This window comes from Mastomys coucha, unplaced genomic scaffold (genome assembly GCF_008632895.1).
Source record: "Mastomys coucha isolate ucsf_1 unplaced genomic scaffold, UCSF_Mcou_1 pScaffold7, whole genome shotgun sequence".
In the NCBI taxonomy this organism is placed as follows: Eukaryota; Metazoa; Chordata; class Mammalia; order Rodentia; family Muridae; genus Mastomys; species Mastomys coucha.
The window spans coordinates 13,839,348-13,845,537 of record NW_022196913.1 but is presented as its reverse complement, the minus strand read 5'-3'; the positions used below and the strand labels follow the sequence as shown (position 1 = coordinate 13,845,537).

The 6,190-nt window shown below is 36.5% G+C and overlaps 1 long non-coding RNA gene across 1 annotated transcript in view; it reads left to right on the top strand.

Annotated features, from left to right (window-relative positions):
• The window catches only part of LOC116082499, an 8,648-nt gene extending 2,458 nt beyond the window's left edge, over positions 1 to 6,190 (top strand). Inside the window, exons 3-4 of the long non-coding RNA XR_004115338.1 lie at positions 4,263 to 4,470; positions 6,122 to 6,190. This is a non-coding gene — a long non-coding RNA (uncharacterized LOC116082499). The remainder of the gene's footprint in view (positions 1 to 4,262; positions 4,471 to 6,121) is intronic.

Genomic DNA, 6,190 nt, shown 5'->3' with positions numbered 1-6,190 from the left:
TATTTGGAATCTCCCTCATCTCAGTTTTGAAAACAATTCTCTGCTGATTAATTCTTATTCATTTATATATATTTTATTTTTACTTCTATGACTATTTTTCAGGGTAGGCTAAGACTTCAATAACAGTAAAAGGATTTGAAATCATATCCTCTGACTTCAATAAGATTAAACCACAAATCAATAACAGAAAGACATTTATGAAATCCAGACATTTGGAAGGTAAACAACACACTTCTGGGAAACTTACAATTCACAGATATTACCAAAGAAATCAGCCAAAGATAGTTAAAGAAATGAAGGACACCCACAACATACTGTTAAACAATGCTGGGGGAAGGGGTTCTAACAACCTCTGTCCCAATACTGGGCGTAACTGGGACCAATGGTACCAGGCACACAGGAACTTGGCCAGCCTAGTTGCTTGGGTTGCTTCCAGTCTGTCTGGGTCGGCAGACCTTGAGTGCAAACTTTGCAGCCAGTCCCAAAACTCCCAGAGGAAGCTTCACTCCTAGGTGCTCTAACAAGCCCAGGATCACAGGATCCCAGAATCACAGGATCACAGAGACAGCTTGACTCTGAGGAGTTCTGACACAACCAGGATCACAGGAAGTACAGGCTCCAGTCAGATTTAGCAAGGGCAGGTAGCACTAGAGATAACCAGATGATGCGGAGAAAGTATAAGAATATAAGGAACACAAACCAAGGTTCCTCGGCATCATCAAAACCCAATACTCCCACCATTGCAAGTCCTGGACACACCATCACACCAGAAAAGCAAGATTCAGATCTAAAATCACTTCTCATGATGATGATACAGGACTTTAAGAAAGACATAAATAGCACCCTCAAAGAAATACAAGAGAACACAGGTAAACAGCTGGAAGCCCTTCAAGAGGAAACACAAAAATCCCTTCAAGAACTACAGGAAAACACAATCAAACAGGTGAAGGAAATGAGCTAAACCATCCAGAATCTAAAAATGGAAATAGAAACAATAAAGAAATCAGAAAGAGAGACAACCCTGGAGATACAAAACCTAGGAAAGAAATCAGGGGTCATAGATGCAAGCATCACCAACAGAATACAAGAGAGAGGAGAGAGAATCTCAGGGGTACAAGACACCATAGAAAACATTGGCACTACAGTCAAAGAAAATGCAAAAAGCAAAAAGCCCCTAACCCAGAACATCCAGGAAATCCAGGATGCAATGAGAAGATCAAACTTAAGGATAATAGGTATAGAATAGAGTGAAGACTCCCAAGGTAATGGGCCAGTAAATATGTTCAACAAAATTATAAAATTAAACTTCCCTAACCTAAAGAAAGAGATGCCCATGAACATACAAGAAGTCTGCAGAACTCCAAACAGACTGGACCAGAAAAGAAATTCCTCCCATCACATAATAATCAAAACACCAAATGCATTAAACAAAGAAAGAATTTTAAAAGCTGTAAGGTTAAAAGGTCAAGTAACATATAAAGGCAGGCCTGTCAGAATTACACCGGACTTCTCACCAGAAACTATGAAAGCTAGAAGATCCTGGGCAGATGTCATACAGACCCTAAGAGAACACAAATGTCAGCCCAGGTTACTATACCCAGCAAAATTCTCAATTACCATAGATGGAGAAAACAAGATATTCCATGACAAAACCAAATTTACACAATATCTTTCTACAAATCCATCCCTACAAAGGATAATAGAAGAAAAACCTCAGCATAAGGATCAAAACTACAACCTAGAAGAAGCAAGAAAGTAATCTTTCAACAAATCCACACAAACCTAATTTCACCTCTTACAACAAAAACAACAGGAAGTAACAATTACTTTTTCTTAATATCTTAATATGAAAATTAATATTACCAACATATCCTGATTGATTGAAATCCAAAAACATGAGAAAATACAAATTTGTTGATTGTCATCCAATGGTCTCTCTAATTTGGTAATTGGAGAAATAGGTCCAACCTTGTACAATCCATATACACTTTCAGCTTGTTTGTTCTTGACAGTGTCTTGTGTATAACATAATGGCCTTGAGATCTTGCTTCTCCTATCTCAGCCTCTCTATTAGTAGTATTGTTTATTTCATGTTTTTATAGTATACTATGGTTTTCAGAACAGCTTACATATTTTAAAAGTATTTATATACCCAAAAGTAATGTAGACAATTAAATTGGGAGGTGGCTTATAGGAAAGGGAACAACAAAGAGTGAGACTGAATGCTTTGCTTGACGTTTGAAAATCTTGTATAAAGTTACCACAATATGAGCCAAGATCTTAAGCTCTACTAAATACAAAACAAACAAACAAAACCAATTTATATATTTATTTTCATTTAAGAAAATATTAGTAGTGATGTATTATTTTGAAATATACAGTTAATACATTTGGAGTTATTTAAAATTTATATTAAGAAAAATGTATTTTCAGTATTACTGTATATAAGCATCTACATAAGACTGTTAAATTGATTGCTGTTTTATATCAAACAACTTTTATAATCTTCATTTTTATTGTTATAATGTTTTATAAATTTCAAAGAATATGACAAAAAAGATATTGTAGGTATTGAAGGGGGGTCTCTGGGAGGAGTTGGGGTACAAAAGGGAAACAAGAATGTGATTTAATTCTATTTACTTAAAATGTTTTTAAATGTTAACAAACTCAGATAAATTGAAATCATGTAACTTTTCTCATCATATTGCAATAAAACTTAAAAAAAAAGAAAATGTTTAGTGTTCTTCACCCATGATCTCCACCCCATCTCTTTCTTTCCTCTTCTTTCTGTATCTTTCTATCTCCTCTTCCTTCTGTTCTCTCACCCTTTCTCTTTATGACATGTATTTTTGTGTTCTATGTATCAGATCCTGATTCTCCAAGAAACCCAGTGACAACATTCTCTCTATTACCCAAGGAGCATGTTATGAAGGGATACAGAATACTGAGTGAATTTTCTTGTAATACTTTCTGTGCTTAAGTTGGCAGAACTAATACTACAGGTTGTGTGCCACTATACTGTGCTGGGATGTGAACCTGGGTCCTCTCCAAAAGAAATAAGCTCTCTTCACTGCCAAGCAATCTCTCCAGCCCTGAAATGACATTTGAAAATGTTCTTTATCTTTCCATTTTTAAAATGAAAGGCAATAAATTTAATAATATACCATTTAATGGCATTGGGTTCTTCATTTTGCCCTTTTAAAAGAGATTTATTTATTTATGTTTTATTGTATCTATGAGTGCCTGCATGAATGGGCATTGTATGTATGAAGTGCCCTGGAGGCCAGAAGAGGGTATCAGATATCCTGAACTGGACTTAGATATTGAGAGAAGCCATAGGGGATGCTAGGGAACTGAATCTGAGTCCTCTACAAAACAAACAATAGCATCCATTTCACCAGCAACCTCTTTTGTCTTGTTTTGACAGTGCCTCACTATGTGGGCTAGGTTAGTTTTGAATTCATGATCTTCCTGCCTCACCTTCTAGAGTGTTGGAATCACAGATGTATACCACAGAACCAGGCTTTTCAGTGATGAGAATGGCCAGTGAATTACACAGGCTATAATATGAAACTTTCTGTTGTTACTCACTAAATTATCTCCTGGTGTGGTTTTCCTACTGTTTTGAAGTATGGAAGTATGTTTAATGTTGTTTGTATGATCTATAAAATATTATCTATAGTTTCAACTTTTGTCAGTGGCTTATTAAATGATCCCAACACAGATATTTTATGAACTCTTGAAAATACTTCTCTTTGTAAGATGTTGAGTTATATTTACAAAAAAAATTTTCTAACTTCTGTTCTGCTCTCATTGTTTCTATTTTATGATTTTAGTTTAGGCTGTGAAATCTTTTAGAAACTGAGTAATAAAGCCCTCTCATCAGCTAGAGGAAATATAAGTATGTTACTTTAAAGTGAGGGTTAACTTTATGTGGGAACTTATAGAACTATGCTCAAGTATGGATCGAATATTATTTCTTTGTATATCTATAAAATGGTTAGCCTATCAACTTGAGTGAATTCAAAATCTCCTATGAGACACACTTCTAGACAGCTCATGAGCTGGAGATCCAGACCCAATTAAAAGGAGGGAAAAAAGAAAGAGTGAGAGCTGAATTTGTCTTTCTCCTTTTGTTATCTTTGATGTGACCAACTTCCTCAATTTTCTGTCCACACAGTTAAAGCCATCCTTGCCATTCCTCCTTCCAGCCATCATGAAACTGTGAGCTAAACATTCTTTCTTTTATTTGCTTTTGCCAGGCACTTTCTCATAGAAACAAGGGGATCAACTGCTACGATTTGTGAGGGAGTTTCTGAAAGAGATTAGCATTGGATTTGTAGATTAATAGGAGAGGTTGCCCTGACACTTGCAGGGCATAGAATAAAAGGGAGAAGGAGAATCCGGTATCTCTACTGCACTGAGGCTTTGGTCAGCTGCCTTCAGACTGAAGACATCTTCGTTCAGCAGGTTTCTTTACATTTAAATAATATATTTATGCTCTTCTGTGATCTTGTACTATGTACATTTTATTGAAAAATACGAACTTTTGATAACTTGATGGGTTTATGTCTGTAATATGTTAGGAAGATATAATTTTGTATTTTGGTTTTCTCCTTTGTGCACAACTTTCCTGGCATGGATACTTATTAGGGATTCAATTGTGTCTTGAAATGTATGCCACTATTTTTGTACCTAGAAAGAATTTTGCCTACCCAACAGTATATTACCTACCCTGTTCATGCATGTATTTTTCTGGTTCTTTCATGTTTCTATTTTTTAAAATTTAACTGTAAATCCATAAGGATCTATCTGATTGGAGGCAAGAATGTAACTTCTATTTTCAAAAAGGTGGATCAGTTACCTAGTCAAATCTCAAATAACTAATCTTCTCTCATCTAATTGAGATGTTACCTAACCCTACACTGAAAATTGTATGCCTCAGAATGGAATGTATTCCCTTACAAAGGAATGTACTAAATGCTATAAGTAATTTTTCTGCAATCATCTGAATCACAATGCAAATCATCTCCTCAGCAAATGGTTTGCTGAGTCCCGTGGCAGTGGAGATGGATGTGAAGATGAATAAAGCCTAGAACATCTGTTTAGGGGTTGAATAAAAGAACAAGGAGAGAACAATAGCTCCAAGAAGGGGACAGGATAAAGACAGGGAGACTGGGGCATGACCTCCTGTTAAAAACACTAAGGCCTGGAGACCTCCTAACTATGGTCCTTTCATACCTAAAGGTATGAGTGGTTCACAGTTCAGCCTGGACATCCTTGCCACAATTTCTAATATCCAGGAGTGATTAGTATATGTGCTTTCTCTCCAGAAACTCTTTCTCGAAGAAGTCGTCTACGTGCCTATTTGATTTTTAATAGTTTATTTTATTATAGCTGTATGCAATAATGGATCTCCTTATGACATTTTCATATACCTACATAAGGAATCAACTGCATGTACCCTCTCCACATTTCTTTTAAAAGGGCAAAGGCCAGGCATAGTGGCCCGTTCCAGTCATAACAACACTTAGGATGCTTTTGCAGAAGGATAGTGTGTTAAACTGAGTATAACCTGGGGTACATAGAAAAACTGTCTTGGATTCACAAACAAGAGGGGAAAGAAGATGGAAAGATTTGGTCAAAGCAGGCATTACTGACTATATGTTCTCAGGAAATCCATTCTGACAGTGAGAGGGGTGCACTAGCCTTTTCTGTAGGTGAACATGACATTCTGGCAAGGCTATGGAATGTCTCCAGGTCTGTGCCAACCACCAGGCCTTTGTTTTAAAATATGTCACAAACAGCATTACATGTACTTTTCCCTGGTATTTATTCATTTTGTGGGGATTTCCTTTTGGGTTGTCTTTGAAAAGACTCAAGGGAGCACGAGGACTATGTTCTCACTCAGAAAGTCATCAAGATCTTCTGTGCAAAAATAGACAGTTGGAAACATATATGCCCCTTCAGTACCTGACAAAGATGCTGCATCAGTAGATAGGATTTTAGTCATTGAGGGATGAAGCCGTGTGACGACCTTGGAGGTGTCTGGTAACAGCAAAACATTAGATGAAAATATTCTTTACACAAAGATGAAATTGATTGTGGGTATCCATTTCAGATCGGGTCACAGCTAGCAGGCATGTCTGATGTCACTGTTGACTGGATTGATAAACACCAGCTACAGCGT